Raw genomic sequence first — 19,586 nt, forward strand, 5'->3', positions numbered from 1 at the left:
AGTAAAGCACTTTTACGCCTACGCACAAAAGTACGAAAATATATTATTAAACTGACATAAGTGTTATTCAACGAGCGTAACCTTAGTTTCTCGATATATAATTACTTACAAGTATTATTACTTTAAATCTTTTTATATTATTTGGAACGTTTGAAATTGTTTAAAATTATTTGTGGCGTTTGACCAGAAACCAATTTTCATCCAAATATTGGCATTAGTTCAAAAATTATTTAGGAAAAATAGAAATAAAAATGAAATTTCTACAGCCTGTATCTCCAAAACGAAGCTTTTTAAGAGACACATTTATACGAACTTTTTTACTTATTTTTATCTGCAGAATATACTGCTGAAGTTTCCCGAACATAATTCAGACCACCTTGTATAGCAATTTCTTTTCACGTCAATGATAATAAACCAATTAATGATAAAATTAACTATTTTAAGTCAATATTTGACCAGTAATCCTTCATTTTCTGTATCACAACTAGGACAAAATTAGATAGAAAAGATGATTCAACAATAATCGCTGCTCAGTGGCAGATGGTTCTAAATGACACAAGGGCTCGTGCACAATTTATATGTAAATTTATATGGGAAATGTCATCGACCGTCATTTCCCAGCCAACTGGACGCCGTTTTTTCGATCATACGGTATATTTAAAATATATTTAATAACCTTTTTCCATAGCAACTGTTAAAATTGCCTTATATCTATCAAAAATAGTAGATAAAATAGTACTTTAACCGCAAGGGCAGATTAAATTATACTTTAACGAGGATAGGTTAAAACTTTATTTCTTCTCGCACGTTTTTAATTGCTTCCATTTTTCAAAATTTTGTATTCCTTTTCATAAGTTATTCGGGATTTAAATGGAAGTAGTTTGAATATGGCGTTTGTCGCCCCATCCTGAATATCTGTTGGTAATTTACTTATTTCGTTTTGAGCCATTTCTGGCTCCAATTCAATCAGCAATCGACACGAAAGAGAATTAAAAAATATTGACTCAAAACTGAAATTTTTCTTAATTATCATAATAAATATTTTTATTTTTAAAACTTCCAAGAAAAAAGGAAAACAAACACAAACCGGCAACATCGTACCAAACCTGCCTATCCTGCCACCACCGCAGTGGGGAAGTCCGACTCTCCTGCGACGGGAGACGTCAGACCGGGTGACGTCACGCCCGTGGAGCGTTGCCACAACAGATTCGATCATCGACAGACGCGCTAGTCGATGTCGGAGTTGGCCGCGAGGTGGCGGCAGCGCGAAACGCTTTTGCAGGCCAGGCCCACTTTGCGCTTGGCGTTTCAGATTTACCGTAGCACGTTTTTTGTTTGGCGCGTCATGTGTAGTAGCACAAAATCCATTGATTCGGGTGGCGTTCAGTTCGTATGGGGTGACATGGACGCCTGTCTGACCGCATTCGATAAAGACGGGTAGGTATGATACGTATTCAATACGTTTTTCGATATTTTATTACGTATTCACTGTTTGAAGCATTTTTAGCCGGTGCTTTATGTGGTTTTGTTTACTGTTTGCTAATTTAGTGTTTTTATTTTGGTTTTTAGGATTCGTTAGCTTGTTTTTGTTTACGTGAGACACGCTGCTTGATTTAAATAAGTACGCTTTCTTTATTTCAATGTTTTAATGGAATTTTAAGATAATATAACCTTGTTTAATGTTGGGAATCCCCTGGTAAACTTTAATCTGTTAATGTTGATAAGTATTTTTGTTTGTTTACATGCGAAATGTTGAAATATTTTGATTATCTGGGAGCGTTAAATAGGTATTTTATTTACTAGTTGTTTTTTAGGAAAATTTGAAAATAAGGCATGTAATTTTGTTTCTTCTTGTGATTCTCTTAATATTTGTTTAGAATTGTTCCATTTATCTATTATTTTGGTACAAAATTCATCTATACGCTTGAAATATGAGAATGGTTAGGTAACCAGTTGATTATGTAGTATTATCATTTATTTTTTCTCAGTTTGACATTTAAGTGACAATTTTCATAATCATTTGACATTTTGAAAGATGTTTCATGATTGATGATTATTTTTCACTATTCGTAATCTTATGGGAACATATCCACTGTACTGGCACTTTAACAAAGATACAATTTGAAGGAAGATTTTTTGTGTCCGTATCTTCTTTAAGTAGATATCTTGAATTTGGTCCAAAAATATGCCCACCATGAATTTCGTCTTCATTTCCACAAAATAGGCCCAGCAAAACCGTTTCGTTTGATGTATTAACATTCTTCTCGTTACACCAGGACTTGAAATTACTCTTTTTAAAAGAAAAGAAATTGTTTTAAAAAAATAAATATAAATAATATTTAATCAATCTTTTTAAGATCTCTAAGATAACTAGCCAGTAAGAATGCACTCTGACTTGGGCATCAGGACATGTGAACTTGTGAACATACGATCTCAAATATTGAGTTAACGAAAAAGATCTATAATGAGTCTACTTAAAAGAGCTACTGGACCACCACAGACTAAAGATAAAATTGATTTGGATACAAAAGCTAAGAATATTCTAAATTTGCATAGACGTGACCCAATGGACATAGGACTGGAGAATGTAACCTAGCGATCAGAAGAGGACCACAATAGATCAAATGAAATAGAGGAATCAAATGAAATATAACCTAATCTGTATATTTTTGAAAAGGTCTAGGTGGAATTGACACATTTTTTATTGCAAAAATAAATAATCAAACGAAATATATAGCTCTAAGTCGATGTTGGAAATATAAAAAGAAAAATATTTCAGATATACTACAATTTGCTTTAGAAATGATATTTTCGGAATATAGACGCCCAGAAATATGTACTACCTAGAGTAGTACTACCACTAGCTACCTATAGAAAATATTAATAGAGTACTCAGAATTACATCTAATAGACATGTTGTCTTTTTTTATCAATATATGTGAAAATAAATAAATATTAGAAAAATTTACATAGTAGTGAACTCAATACGAAAATATTCTATTACGCATTCCCATTTCAAGGTTATTTGATTTGTAATGCTAGGTCACGGTTAGAAATTCTTGATTATTTATAAACACGATTTATTTGTCTAGATGATTTAGAAATTATCGATGATTTTTGCAGTAGGAGGTTATTATTAATTACTTACTTATTAATATGTTCTAAAATTCTTATTGAGATTCACCTTTGAAAATCTAACTTTAATTAAAATTAATTAGCTGATCACACTTAATATGGTAGAAAAAAAAAGAAATTTAAAGTAAAAAACAATCCGTTTTCTAGAAATACTATGAAAAGTTACAACTGGAATACGTCGTCGTTCCTAAAATACATTTTTATTACCATTGACTAATATAAATATTTTTTCAAGTGATTATTCATGGAAATATAAATATATATCCTTAATCGGCCTTTATACTTATGCATTCTACCACTATTTCTGTATTTTTCGCAAATACAAATCTGTTATGATATCAGCGAAATTACAAACAACAGTGTTTGTTAAACACAAACAGCAAAACCATTCTGAAATTTAGGATTATGTATTTATGTATTGCATTCAAGGTAAGTGAAATCAATGTCAATGTTAAGGTAAACTGGCATAAACACAGGGTGAGACTTATACTAGTGCAAAACAAAAACATCTGCTTGTGAATTTTTAAAAATTTCCTTTAAAAAAAAACCTAAAAAATACCTATATCTTGATAATAATTGTAGACTTTCTTATTATGTTGGCTACATTTTTTTAATTTTCCAGTAAAAAATACTTTTTTTTCATAAATAAAAAACGCTTCTAAAGATTTGTTTACCACGTTGATCCTCCTGATCAAGTATTTTTAAAAGTTCGAACTTTAACGAAGTTTAAAAATTCTGAAAACTTGCATTTTATTCAGGACGCATCTGCCAAGCCGTCCAAATAAATTTCTGGATAGAAAAATCTTCCTCACAACTTGACAAATATCGAATTTGCGGTATCCAGTCTGGAACTATTTGTCTCCGGGGCAGGTTTTTAAAATTCATTAGCTAGTTTTCAATACAGAAGGGTTTCTTTTCATTTTGTCTATTTTCATTGGAAGCTGTAGTAACGAGCGTATAGAGAGAAAAAGTTAAATTAAGTTTATTTTTGTAGATGCAAAAATCTGGAAGATTGAATGTGAAAGGAAAGGAAAATAATAAGTTTCCTGGAAAACATAAATGCTAATTATAATGAATGAAAACAAGACAATTCTTTTTAATTGCATTTTTGAGCTAGTTTACCTTTATTTATTAATACCCTTACTTTTCTAAGTCTACTACGTCACAACCACACAATACCACCCTTCTATTTCGTCATTCAACCCTTGCTCTATAAGTAACTAGCACCGATCTTGCCACTTACCCTAAAATAGACCAGGTTGGGAGTTTTTCAACAATCCCTCCCTTGCTATAGTTCAGCACATCCCCTAAAATAAGCTTATAACCTGCCCCTTTGAAAACACGCTTAAATAGCATGAAAAATTAACAGGAATTGTTATATAGCGAACCAATTTCCTGTTTATAAGTGATGGCCTAGTAATGGCGTGTAGAAGGCAGACTCACGCAATTACAAATCATTTCGATGTCAGAAATTATTCGTGAGCTAAGTATGACTTTGGTATGACGGTAGCCAATGCAAGGAATTCGACTATGTCGAAATGTTTAGATTGTAGATTGCGTGGAAGAAGGAAGTTTACAGCGACCTTATAGATCTATTGTGTACCTTTTCTTGAGTTATAACTCATCACAGAGTTTCAGGGCTTTAACAAAAGACAAGATTAAGATTGAATTCAATTATTGAAGCACATTTGGATGAACAATGTTGAATGACGGACTTTTCTTTGAGTAAAAATCTTGGGGACGGACGTCTAGTCACTTTTTTAAAATAATAATAATATACCTATTTTAATAAAAATACACAGTATTACAATTTAGGACATTTGGACCCTTAAGCAGAGTTTACACTGTGTCACTTTGGATGTACAACCAAAATGAATCACTCAGATTGAATTCATCCAAATTGAACATCCTTGTTTACATATTTTCATCCAGTTCGCATCTTCCGCAGGCCAATGTTTTCTATATCGAGGTTGGCCGCACGGATCGGCGTCGGCTGTTTACATTTTTCACTTGCCGTTCAATCTGGATGAATCAACGGTTCGTTGAACGCTTCTTTCAACAAAAGTAGGAAGTCCGTCAACTTGTTTCATCGTTCAATCTTAGTGTACACTTTGGATGAAAGAGTGATTGAAGGCAATTTATACTTATCACTTTGGATGATTCATCCAAGTTGTACATCCAAAGTGACAAATGTAAATGAGCCTTTAGATACAGGGTGCAATGATTTAAATCAAAATAACTATAAAGAGAAAGATAACTATAAAAATTATAAAAACTTTTTCTATAAAGCTATAAAAAAGTATTCCTCTATCAAATATACCCTATATCTATTCATCAAATAAGTACAAAGTTACACTTGCTGTTCTAACGTTTAAATAATTTAATAGATCGAAAACTAATTGTAAAAGATATAACATATAACACATATCCCTAATATCTATTCGTCTATTAAAATGTTTGACCGATTTTGATTTTGAAATTATTGTGAAGTGCCAGAAATCCGGTATTTGAATTTGAATACATTTCATTCGCAAACTCTAGTGCAGGACTACTTTCCTCTGATGTCAGGTTATATTTTTATTCCCGAGAACGTGGAAAAACGACACGCGCCGTTGAAATGTTAATATTGTCAGTATCGGGCAGAGTTTTTTAGAATTTAGAATTTAGAATGAGTGGGAGGGGGGTTAATCACTGCGACCTTACAGATCCATTGTGTCCCCCTTTCTTGAGTCATAACTCATCATACAGTCCCAGGGCTTTGACAAAAGCCAGTATCTGGGACGGTTTTATAGAGGGTAGTTCTCCATCTCCAATATCAGTCGTACCAAAATTCATGGCACGAATGGTTGTCGTCTCGGCGCACTCAGTGATGAGATGTACTGGTGTTTCCCCATCTTCCCCACAGAATCTGCATTCGCCGTTTCTTCTTAGTTTCAATCTACTGAGGTGTTCATTGAGGAGACAGTGTCCTGTTAAAAACCCCGTGACAATCCGAAGATTGTTCTTACTTAAACCCAGGAAGATTTTTCTTGATCATAAGCCCTCAGAAACTTCTTCGAGTGTCTTAGACCGTTGCAAGATTTCCATTCCAGGTTGCGGATGGAATCTCCAAGTTCTTGAGTTCCGCCTTGAGTTGGTTACCACTTGGAAAGCAGAACGGTTCTGGTCCAGTTAGTGGTGTTCGCTCCTTTCCTAGCTAGATTATTTGGATTTTCATTGCCTTCTATCCCTTGGTGAGCAGGCACCCAGAGTAGGAGGACTTTGTTTTCTTTGCCCAATTTATTCAGCTTCTCTATGCATTCTTTGACCAATTTCGAATTGATTGATACTGAGTTGATCGTTTTTAACGCTGCTTGACTATCAGACAAGATGGCTATTTCTTGTTTCCGATAGTTCCTATCGAAGATAAGTTGTACGCATCTTTCGATAGCGTAGATTTCTGCCTGTAGGATACTAGGGTAAGTGCCCATTGGTTCGGAGTATTTAGCTTTCGGCCCAACACTCCGATCCCTATTCCCGTATTGGTTTTGGAAGCATCAGTATACCAAGTTATGGTATGGTTTTTTAACTGCTGGGCAAGCGTTTCGCTCTTCCAATCCTTTTTATTGCTCAATACTACATTGAGATGTTTCTCAAAGTTGTACGTTCTTGGCATATCGTCCACTGGGAGTTGCAGGAGTGGTATTTCCTTTTTGAGGGTGTTCCAAGCCCCTGATCTATCGGGCAGAGTTACAAAGATTAAGTTATTTAGGATAGGATTTAAAATAGATAATTCATTAAAATAAAAAAAAATCCGATTAAAATAAAAAAAAATCCATTTTTTTATTTTTTCAAAAAAATCATTATTTTTTTGCACCCTGCTTAGACCATTTCGACTTATTTGTAGACTTCAGTATTCGGCTCCAACCCTCTAAGAAATAATTGGGGTGTAATACCATCGATTTAACGCTCTAACTAGGTCACTATTCAGTTTGGTGCCAACGCGTTACAGTAAAAACTAACTTTACACCTCCCTATCCCTCAATGCCACCCTTCTTCAATTTACCGGTTATAATTAGCAGGGCTTTAGGCGATGGGAACGATAGGGTTGAAACGAAAGGCTGCTCTAAGTTGAAAGTCTTGAAAACGAAATAGCCAATTGCAATGTGCAATGTTTTGTTTGCTTCTGCAACTGACGATTTATAATAATTTCGGTTTTATCTATTGCATCTTGTTGATTCTCAAGTATTGATGATCTTAAAATGGAAAAAATAAACAGTGGCTGCATTTAAATAATAATGCTAATATATACAGGATGTTCGTATTCTTTCATCTATAATAGATTTAATATATAGAATATACAGGGTGATCCGAACTGTATTCCGGAAACTTCGCCAGCATATATGTCAGCCAGTATGTCCCAAAATGCTTAGTTTCGGAGTTACAGGGTGTAGAAGTTTCATTTTTATTTCGATTTGTTTCAATTAATTTATGAAGTAACGTCAATATTTGGATGAAAATTGGTGTCTGGGAGTTTTTTGACACGAGAAATTTGATTTTGACGTCAATATGACTCCTATTTGTAGGAGGCGCCACCTACATGTGTTTCAACTGTTTTGAAGAGATAAATTTTCGTACGTACCTGCATAAAATTACTGAGTAAAAAAATATATATTTACGACTTTTTTTACGTAAAAAAGGTCTCTTGGTAAAAATCGCTACGAGTAATGGTTCCCGAGATATTTAGAATCGAAATTATCAATATTTGTCATCATTGACATAAATTAAACATGTTGACTAAATAGGTAATTATTAGACTGAAATCATAAATTTGAAATGTTTTTGTGCCAAAAGTTCAACAGAAACTGTTGTCATAATTATTTCGCAGAAAAATTTATGACTAATTTAAAAAAATAAAAATTTATTATTTCAGTCAAATAACTATCTACTCTCTCAACATGTTTATTTCTTGCCAATAATGACACGTATTGTAGCGATTTTTACCAAGAGGCATTTTTTACGTAAAAATAGTCGTAAATGTATATTTTTTCACTCAGTAGTTTTATACAGGTACGGACGAAAAGTTATTACTCTTCAAAACAGCTAAAACACATGTAGGTGGCGCCCCCTACAAACAGGAGTCACATTGATATCAAAATCAAATTTCTCGTGTCACAAAACTGCCAAACACCAATTTTTATCCAAATATTGACGTTACTTCAAAAATTACTTGGAAAAGATGAAAGTTCTACACTTTGTATCTCCGAAACTAAGCGTTTTAGGACATACATTTATACGAACTTTTTTACTTATTTTTATCTAGAGAATATGCTGCCGAAGTTTCCGGAATACAGTTTGGACCACCCTGTATACTAAACTAAATAATTTCATTGCGCTCTTATATCTTATCAAGTTTTTTGGAGAAATATCAGCAAATTCTAAAAAAAGTGCGCTATCGTGCTAACTTTTCATCAGATTCTTTACTTCAAACTCTGCAAAATCTAGCGATCAAAAATAATTCGATTTAAATCGAAAACGCATCGGCCCACGACGTCATCGCTTCCGATGACGTCATTAGGCGTCGTCGAAAATTGCCAATTTCCCAAGGGCTAATAACACCCATTCACGCGATGCGAAAACTCGAAAATATGCCTTTGTATTGTGCGGCGGTGATTGTTGCAACTCGGATTGCCAGTTTGAGACTTTTAATGGAATTTGTTCCGAGAGTCTAATAAGCGCTTTGAGAAGTTTTCGATGGCGGAAAACGATCCCTTTCCAAGAACTTGACTTTGGTTTACTTTGACTTCTAATTTTCATTTGATAGTATCGATAAGTTTGTGTATGTGATTATATTCTCAGATAAATAATAATATAAATAAATATGCAGACATAAATAATATAGATATTCTAATAAACACTGGAAATAGTACGAGAATATATACCGGGTATTGGCATCGTCGAGCGGGACATAGGAAATCCCATGTACATTTTAATGGGGTCAATTATTGACTTCCCTAATTATTTTATAGTATAATTCTATTTAGGTTTATTGAAGAGCACTAAAACCCACATTCAAAAGAATAACTTTTTTTAATGTTTACGAGTTATCGCCGATTTGTTTTTAAATATTTCTCCTTTCTTATGGCCCTGTATTTACTTATGAGCAGCAGTCAAGGTAGAAGATAACTGTCAAATGAAGTTGTAATTTCAGAAATTTATCTATTTAGTGCTTTATTATTATTATTAAAAACTCATACCTACATCGAAAATATTAGCCATGAATTACACTACCGAAGAAAAAGTATTGATGATTAAATGGTATTATCAAGGAAATAGTTATCAAAAGGTGTGGGACATGTTTGCTGCTCTGTATCCAAATAGACCGATACCTGGAAAATCTACAATCGCAAGGAATATCCAGAGATTTGAGACCAAGGGTACCCTAATAACTAACTGCAGATGTGAAGTAAGGCAGGAACAAAGAGAAGATGCAAGAAATGATACCGACTTGGAAGTTTTATTGTGCGTGGAAAAGAACGATGGAAAGATCAGCACAAGGAAACTTGAGGATGAAACAGGAATAGATCACACTACAGCGTTTCGAATTTTGAAACGACATAAATACTATTCCTTCAAATATGAAAAACACCAAGGGCTACGAGATGGGGACGAAATACGGCGGCAGGCGTTTTGTTTTGATATGATGGAAAGAGCAAACATGGATAGGGAATTTTTAAAAAACATATGTTTCACTGACGAATGCACGTTTACCTTAAATAATGAACCCAATGTTCAAAATGATCGATATTGGAACAAAGAAAACCAGGTTTGTCGAAACAAGGACGCAATATCCACAGAAAGTAAATGTTTGGGCAGGGATATTCGGACACAATATTATCGGGCCTTTATTTCTTACGCGAAATTTAAATGCAGAATATTATTTGAAACTAATCGAAAATCATATTTTACCTGCTTTACATAATGCCGCTAGAGAAAATCAGGAAGTTTGGTACCAAATGGATGGCTGCCCGGCACATAGTACCCTGGCTGTTCGGGAATATTTAGACAATAGTTTTAACGGAAACGTTATTGGCCTAAATCATACAGTAAATTGGGTAGCAAGGTCTCCTGATATTTCGCCAAATGATTTCTTTCTCTGGGGCCATTTAAAAAACAGGATATACAAGGATAAAAAATACTCAAATCTAGACGAGTTAAAAAATGCTATTTCTGCCGAATGCAATAGAATTTCAGGTTACCAACTAACGAATGTAAGAAGAGAATTTTATGATCGCCTGGGTTATTGTCTAGATGGAGGAATATTTGAACATCTTCTTAAATCCTAAAGTTCTAACAATTTAATAGTACCTAAATTAATAAGTTATTGAATATTGTAATAATACTATAATTAACCTTGTAATTGATTACTTTATTTTACTTTAATTCATATTAATTTGTATTTATAAATACATCTTTAAGATTTCCGATGTAGGAATGAGTTTTCAATAATAATAAAGCACTAAATAGGTAAATTTCTGAAATGACAACTTCATTTGACAGTTATCTTTTACCTTGACTGGTGCTCATAAGTAAATACAGGGCCCTCAAGTGGCAATGGGCAAGATACCTGGCAAGAAGAACGGACAACAGAGGGAGCACAAAAATGACAGCATGGCATCCATGAGGAATTAAGAGACCAAGAAGAGGACCAAACTTGAGATGGGACCATGATGTTAGGAAATTAGCAAGGATAACTTGGGCCCGCATAGTCAGCAATAGACGACAATGGGCCCAACTACAAAGAGAGTATGTGAGGGAGGCTACACCATAATTGGAAATGGTTGAATAAGCTGTAAATAATGATGATGGTGATGATGATTCTTTTGAAAGCTGCATTACCCGATAAAAAAGGAGGATGACCAGGTCCTGTCATGCATTTCTTCCACTACAAAAAGTTCTGAGATCCTTGATGAGATCTCGTAATTCTTGGAAAGACACCCTGTATATTCAGGATATATTTCTTATATCGATTCAGTTATCGAAATATTTCTATAACGGATATCCTTTATACGCATTATTAAACAGATATACATACATAATAATAATGCATATTTATGGCATAGTACATTCATAAAATCACACAGCATGAAATAGTATGTCTATTAAATATACCGATATAAACATAATATTGAAAACTATGCTTACGATTTTGAAATCACATAATATCTTGCTTTGCCGTATATGGTAATTTATTTCATGTGATCAAAACAAGTGATTTTATTTTTATTCTCTTTATGTACCTGTTTGTAATTCTCTGGAAAAATCGAAATTGAAATAGTGTATATATATATCTACTGACCTTATACAGGGTGAGTGTTAAATATGTGCAAATATTTTCAAGGCTGGTGGATCTCGATAAAAGAAACATATTATTTTCTTTTTATCGTCTTTCAATTTTTTTCAAAAGATTTTTTTTCATGATCAACCCTTGAAATGATAAAATACAAAACTTTTGCGATTATTGTGCTATAGTACAAGCTCCCAAGTCTTATTACTTATTCCCAAGATCATAATTTCATCGAAAATTGAATGAGGAATTAAAAAAAAATAGTTTTTACGGTTATCCATGGTTAAAAATTAAAATTAAGAATAAAACCTCGTTTTTTTAGGCTCTTAAAGACTAGGTAATGGCTCGTGAATAAATGAAGAACAAGTTTAAGTAAGGTTATAAATGTATAGTCACAAAAAAGGTATAAAAACTGTAGCAAATTAAATTAATACCCCATTTAATGTTAGCTAGTAAATGAAACTCTTACGAGACGTTTAAGGTTTCACTATAAAGATTTAAGTGTCTTAAAGGACTTTTTATAACAGTCATAAACAGTAATGGGACAGTAATACATCTGAATTAGTTTGTTTTATCTAAAAACCCTTGGATTTAATTGCTAATGATTTTTTTTCAAACGTCACAAAAGTATTAATTTTTGCGACGTGATTGACAATACAAAAATGTCATTTTAACGCCTAGGCATAAAAGTAAAGCACTTTTACGCCTAAGCAGAAAAGTACGAAAATATATTATTAAACTGACATAATAAAGTGTCAAATATAACGAGCGTAACCATAGTTTCTCGATATATCTATCTATCCCAGTCGAGCACAGCCGTACCATCCATTTCTCGAATGTATTAGCGGCACTTTTGACCACCCTGTAACTTCGTTGTGGATACAGCAAGAATATTAATTTTCAATACACATTAGGGCATACTCATACGCTACATCACCTGTCGCCTTAACAACTGCCTAAACTTTTAATGGCATTGTATTTACCAAAGATTGGCACATTTGAGGAGAAAAATTATCCCAAATTTCCTGCAGTTTTGTCCGCAAATCAAAAATTGTTCGTTGAGGGTGGTTTCTTAAACATTGCTTCATTTTATGCCACACAGTTTCTATAACATTGAGGTCCGGACTACTTGAAGGATGGGATAAAACTTTTATATTATTATTACCGAACCAATTTTTAGTTGATCTTGCTGAATGGCACGATGCTCCATCTTGTTGGAAAATATAGTCTTCGTTTGGAAACAATTCTTGAGCACTAGGCAAAAGTGAGGTTTCAAGAATATGTTGATATTTTTGGGCGTTAACAGTGCTATCTATAAAATTTAATTTGCCCAAACCTCTTGCTGACATGCTACCCCAAACCATAATCCCCTTAGGAAATTTAACAATCCTCTTTAAGCAATCTTTATGAAAGGCTTCTGCTTTATTTCGTATTATTCGTTTTCGATGATCTCCAACGCAAACATCAAATTTAGACTCATCGCTAAATATGACCTTATTCCAATCATTTTGTGTCCACGATAATTTAGATTTTGCCCAATTGTAGCGATTTTTCTTTGAAATTTCTGTCAGTATCGGTTTTTCTTTGGCCTAAATAAGAATTTGTATCAATAATCTTCAGGTAATTGATTATCCACACAAAATAAAGTTTACCTTGTAAAACCCCAGACCGCATTTGTGGATATATTTTCGGCTAAACATTCTCTTGATATATTTAAACCAGTTACAGTATTCCATTTAACTGTTACTTCGCGAAGAGTACTTCTTCTCGCAGACTTGCAAATTTTTACTAAATTTCGTAAATCTCTCTGAGATACAACTTTTGGCCTTCCCGAACTTTTACCTCTAACGTCTACATTGGCAGATTCGCCGTATTTTTTATTATATTAAAGACCGTAGTTTTTGGAATATTTAAATCATCAGAAATTTTTCGAATTGTTTTTCCCGTACTGTATTGACGAATGATAATTTCGCGTAGTTTTGGATTTGTAGCTTTTCCACGGACCATTACTTTGAATTAAATTAACAAAATTGAAAATTAAAAAAATTAAAATTTCTTACAGTAAATCTCACTACTCAAAGTATCGAGTCATTTACAAGCTGTCAATGCTGAAGTAAACAGTTTGCGACATTTGTGACGTTTATAGCAAAGCCGCCTATGATGATCTTAATTATTTAAAAATACTTGTCCCAACATTTAGTTGTCAGCAAATTTGTCCTTTTATGAACAAAATCCGCTACTGTAAATATGGATTGATTTACAAATTCATAAAAATATTGTCAAGTTGTTTAGGATATATGGCTATGTTTATATTTAAAAAATTAAACATATATTTTTCAGTTATTTTGAAAAACCAGGGCAATAATTCCGTAATATGACCTTGTCCCAACATATAGTTGTTAGGGCTCGTATAATAGAGGTATTGAAATTTAGAAAACGTCAACATTTGACGTTTCCAGTATTTTACCAAACCGTTCCGTATTAAACCGATGCTTTTCGGGAACCGCTCTTTACCGTAGTTTACCGGTCTGGTTCACCTGGTTTTGCAACGGAATACAGCCTTAGTCACACGTAAAAATGTGTTTTAAAAAAATATTTCTTATTGCACATTACACAAAAAGAGGAAAAATATTAGAAAAATATAATCTAGCTAAATTGATTGTTTTTATTTTCCCCAGAGATGGCTGTTTGGACTTGGAGGAATTTAGAGAACTCTCGAAAGCCCTGTTCCGCGACCCGACTGGGAAATCGTACACGGTGAAGGAAAACGTCTTGAAGGAAATTTTCCAGATTTTCGACGCGAACGGAGACGGAAAAATCGACAGGGAAGAGTTCAGCTTCTGCTGGAATAACTGGATTAAGACCGTAAGTAATGAGATCTCTGTTCGTTAAGTTTTTGTTTTAAGATTTTTAGAAAAATTTGTTGTGTTCAAGTTTTGAAGGGGTTGGTTTTGGATGAAAAAAATGCTCTGTTTTATTTTTAGTTCATTATTTTCCTATTTCTCTCATTTGTTGTTCTTTTTATATTATCTTTTGTATATTCTTGAAAGTTTCTGACTTCCTCAGTTAATATTTTTTGTGTATTTTTAGATTGTCAAGCCGGTATCTGCCTTGCTCATTATTGATGTTCAAAATGACTTTATTTGCGGGACGTTGGATATCAGGAACTGTTCGGCCAAACAAAATGGCGAAGATGTGGTGAAACCAATCAATGATCTCTTGGATTCTGTGGAATTCGACGCAGTCTTTTATTCCCACGATTGGCATCCAGAAGACCACGTTTCATTTGTTGACAATTTACAGTAAGTACAGCAGAATTCATCGTTATGTCAGAGTTTATTCTATACCCTGCCAGATGGCATAGAGAATTCTGAGAGCTTGGTTTTTAGGATATTTTCATTTTATATGTACCTTCCAAATTTTAATCAAATAAAAACGACTTTTTTCCAATTAATTTTTAAGATTTAATCGAAAAAATATTGTAAAACTGTTCCAAAATTGTAAATATGTAATTTGTTTGAAAAAAATTAGTAATATATATTGAAATATGAAAATTTTAAATTATATCTAAAATAATATAACATGTATAAAATTTTATGTGTATAAAAAAAGAATGTCCTAAATTCTAGTTTGAAAGTTTTTATACTCTTCTTATACAGTCTAAAAATATAAGTTTTTTACATCATCATCATCATTTTCCGCTTATTCAACCATTTCCAATTATGGTGTAGCCTCCCTAACATATTTAGATACTCTCTTTGTAGTTGGGCCCATTGCTGGCTATGCGGGCCCAAGTTATCCCTACTTATTTCCTAATATCATGGTCCCATCTCAGGCCTGGTCTTCTTCTAGGTCTCTTAATTCCTCGTGGTTGTCATGCTGTAATTTCCATCTGTTGTCAGACCTTCTTGCCAGGTGTCCTACCCATTGCCACTTGAGGGACTTGATTCTGTGGATGACATCTATTACCTGGGTCTTTTGTCGTGTCCACTCTATTCTTTTACGGTCCTTCTTGGTATTCCCAGCATATTTCGTTCCATTGAGCGTTGTGCGACCTGCAGTTTCCTTATAAGGTTTGTTTTAAGTCTCCAGGTTTCGCATGCATAGGTTATGGCTGGTAGTACACATGGTACAAAGAAGAAAACCATCGACCAATGTGAACTACCAGTTTTTTACTTATATCTCCATAAATTATTCAATTATTAAATTTGTCCGAAAGATACCAGGTATTGAGACTCCAATATTAGAAATAATTAGACTTTTACTTGTTTATTTGAAGACTATAACTAGTTTAGGGCATACATTTACAGTAGAGAGTTAAATTGTTTCATTTTCTTACATTTTTTTTTATTTTTAGTTTGCGAAAGCTGCACGAAGACAGTCCAATAAAAGCAGAAAGCGCTAAAGTATACGATACAGTGACGTTTGATGGTGATCCGCCTGTAGTCCAAAGGTTATGGCCTAGACATTGTGTCCAAAACACTTGGGGCAGTGAATTATACAAAGACTTGAAGGTAAAATCATTTCAACTTACCAGTAGTAGGTATATGTAGTTCATATTCGATATTCTTACCTGAAAAAAAAATAAAAAGTGTATGTTAGTTGTTTTATTCTATTACTTTTAAGTATTCCAAATAATATGTAGATTTGTATAAATATTTATAGAGTTTTTATTCCTTTTTTAATCAACACACTTCTTTTAATTAATTATACATTAAGCTCATAATAGTAGGAGACAAGTTTAGATTGGAATGCTTGCCGCCAAAACTTATAATTGTTTTGGAGCGCATACGTTCTAGGGCGCTGCTATAGCGGCTGTTAAGAACAACCACAAACAAGAGCAGAAATAATTTTCTCTTGTCAAAGTCAAAATCTTCAAAAATTATAAAATCTTTAAAAATTTAAACCGCCCTCATTAAAAAAATACAGAAAAATGTTTAAAGCCTCCATTTTCAAAGTAATTATTGCTATATTTTGAGTTTAATTTAAATTTTATTTACTCAAACCCGTAATAATTGTGAAAAAGTGGCATTAAAATGCTGTGTGAACTATGAACTGCAAAAACCATCGTGAATCCTGGCATAACGTCGGTTTCCGATGTTTCTTAAGTATTTCATACATGTCCTTTAAAACACACTGTATTTTATTTAAAAAATTAAAAGAAAATAATAATAAATGTAAATAAACAATATTTGGCGACATAATTCCGGAAAAACGAGCGACCGTTGTAAGAATGGCGCCAAATGGTATTTACATTGTCCTTATGGGCACTTTCCAATCTAAACTTGTTTCTTTTATCAATTACTTCCAACCAACAATAATAATATGTGTGTTCAATGACAGTGACATAACAAAAAGACCACTATTTGATAGGTGTGTTGATGAGGATCAACAGGCATGCTTTCAACGCTTAAATTGGTGTAAATCCGAATAAATGTTTCTCTGTCTTCTTCAAAAGCCAATATCTCCAATAGAAATAAAACTATTAACATAGAATAAAAAACAAACTATGGAGACCTTTGAAAAAGAAGATTAAGGAAGGAGCATATCAAAAATCTTAGGTACACCGCGATGGGCCTCAAATATGGCCGACTTAAATTCCAGTTTATCAGTGCCGTTCTAATTTTATTTAAAAAATGTAAAACTATGATGTAGGGTAGACGTGGGGTAGACTCAATAATTTGTTATTTTATTTTACGTTGTGAATAAATGTTGGTAGTTATTAAAATTGTTATAAAAATATATAATTCTAATAAAAATAGATAAGTTATAATAAGTATTTATTAACACAAACATCCGATACGCTACTGAAGCAGGTAAGTCAAATTAACGTATCAAAATTCTTTGACATCTGATCTTTGACAAGTAGTAAATAAAAGCTAAAATGCAAGAAAAATATATAATTTAGTTAATTTAAGTGAATTTCATAAATGATCGGTTTACTACACGTATGTATATTATATAGTCACTTACTAGCGAAAAGTTGTTCCATTATTTCACTCAATTTTTCCCGAGATCTACCGCACGCTAAACAACCAACTATTTTAGAGTATTTTTCGATAAATTGCGATAGTGTCACTGTTAATTTAAGTTCTGCCACAATTTCCATCTAGATTTACTACCTTTGTACAACTATCAGTAGTAGAATAAATAATAAATAACATAAAATAATCTCTGTAAAGACTGACATATCCACAAAATTTCAAATCAAATTCAAATGTGTCAAATGAATCGTTAAACAGAACTGTGAAGGATCCCCACCCTAGAGTGCTTTTTCCGCCCATCATGCATGAATACATGGATAGCAATGTGCTCCTTCCTTAGTCTTCTTATTCAAAGATGGAGTCATTATGATGATAAAGTCTTTTTTAATTACTTTACTTTAGCATAACATTCCACAGGGTATTTTAAACTTTTGCCCCAATAACAACGTTTTCCTCGTATAATAGACAGATGAAGATATTAATTTTTAATTTAAAGAAAGGCTAAAAAGTTAAATAATTTAGCTACACATTGCTTAAAAAATCATCAAAATCGGCCCACAAGAACAAAATATATTTAATATAAATTATACATGGAAATGTAATGGTGCCTGTTTTTTTGTGTCAGTATTCTTCGTGTTATTGTATTCTTTCTGAGATTTTTGGTAAAATAAATAATGTTCTCTTCATTTTTAGGTTGTCGAAAACGCTGTAAAAATCTACAAAGGCACTAATCCAGAAATAGATTCCTACTCAGCCTTTTGGGACAATTCAAAATTATCAGACACCAAACTTGAGACACAGTTAAAGTGAGAAACATCACTGATGTCTACGTTTGTGGAATTGCATACGACGTATGCGTTGGTAAATAAATTTTTCGTAAAATTTCGTAAAAATATTTCGTTTTGAGCCATTTCTGTCTCCAATTAATTCGATAAATGAATTATCGAAATAATTTCTCCCGAAATTAATTCGATAAATGAAGACGAATAATTTAAAATGGTATTTTATCGTCTTGTATAAAAAATAACTATTTTTATTCTCCTGGTTCTAGTTTTTTTTAATGTCACTTTTAGGTGCTACAGCCGCAGATGCCATTGTCAGCGGTTTTCGTACCATTCTCCTAGATGATTGCTGCAGGGGAGTGGATCTTCTAGACATCGAAAAAACAAAGAGCAACGTCCTAAATAACCATGGAATTCTAGCAAGATCAGATGAAGTAAATGACTTGGTTAAAGGAAACGATAGAAGACCGGAACTTGGGTATAAACTGGCTTTAAATTTAAAGAACCCCAAATCAAAAAAATATTAGTGATGTAGCCTGATTTTTCAGCTATACTATCTTTAATACCACTTATGTTGCATTGTACTTTAAAAAGCATTCCTCAGCTTACCAGTAATAATATTATAAATATTCCAGTACTTAATTGTTCCTGTTCAGCTAAATATTTTTTTGTATTTGTTGAACGTATTATTAATCTAATGATATACTGAAACACATTATACGTACATACTCAATTTAAGTGTCTTTTGTATAAAAAAGTAGTGATATAAGTGTTAAGAATATTATGTAAAATTAAACCAAAATGTTGCTGTGTCTTAACAATATTAAATGAGAATAAAAATAATAATATTGGTGCTTTTTCTTTGTCTAAAATTAAGAAAAACCTGGCGCATTCACCAGAATGGTAAGAAACTTCTAAGATTTACAGGGACTATTTTTGATTTTTGTGAAATGCCTTAAAATTAATGTTCTATTTAAATATCCTATTTCAACTAATATACAGAGTGAGTTTCCAAAAGGGAAGCGCGAGTATCTAAATTTAACTTTTATAAAAAAAGGAAATAACGTTCACCGGTCAACGTCTTCATTTGAAAAATTCATATTTACAGTTTTTGTTTACTTTAATTTACAAAGTTTGTATATGACAGTTTCACATTTCTGAGAGCAGAGACGATTGAACTTGTTCCCATGGCTAACTAAGTGAAATTAAATTAAAAAATTATAAGAGTTGGCTATTACTCAGTAATATTTCGAAGAAATACATATTATAGCTGATATCGCTAAAAAGCTAAAAAAATGGCGCTTTTATGGTTTCCATTGAAAAAAAAAACGTATAGGTTATAGGGTTTATAAATGTCTA

The 19,586-nt window shown here is 32.8% G+C and overlaps 1 protein-coding gene and 1 pseudogene across 15 annotated transcripts in view; one reads left to right on the forward strand and one right to left on the reverse strand.

The window, feature by feature from the left end:
* LOC115874105 (coiled-coil domain-containing protein CG32809) overlaps positions 1-19,586 on the reverse strand; it is a 278,991-nt gene that overhangs the window by 69,705 nt on the left and 189,700 nt on the right. The window lies entirely within an intron of this gene.
* Positions 1,204-19,070, forward strand: LOC115874108 (annotated as a pseudogene).

The sequence above is a fragment of the Sitophilus oryzae genome, unplaced genomic scaffold, assembly GCF_002938485.1.
Source record: "Sitophilus oryzae breed Bouriz unplaced genomic scaffold, Soryzae_2.0 scaffold_1227_pilon_pilon, whole genome shotgun sequence".
Classification (NCBI taxonomy): Eukaryota; Metazoa; Arthropoda; class Insecta; order Coleoptera; family Curculionidae; genus Sitophilus; species Sitophilus oryzae.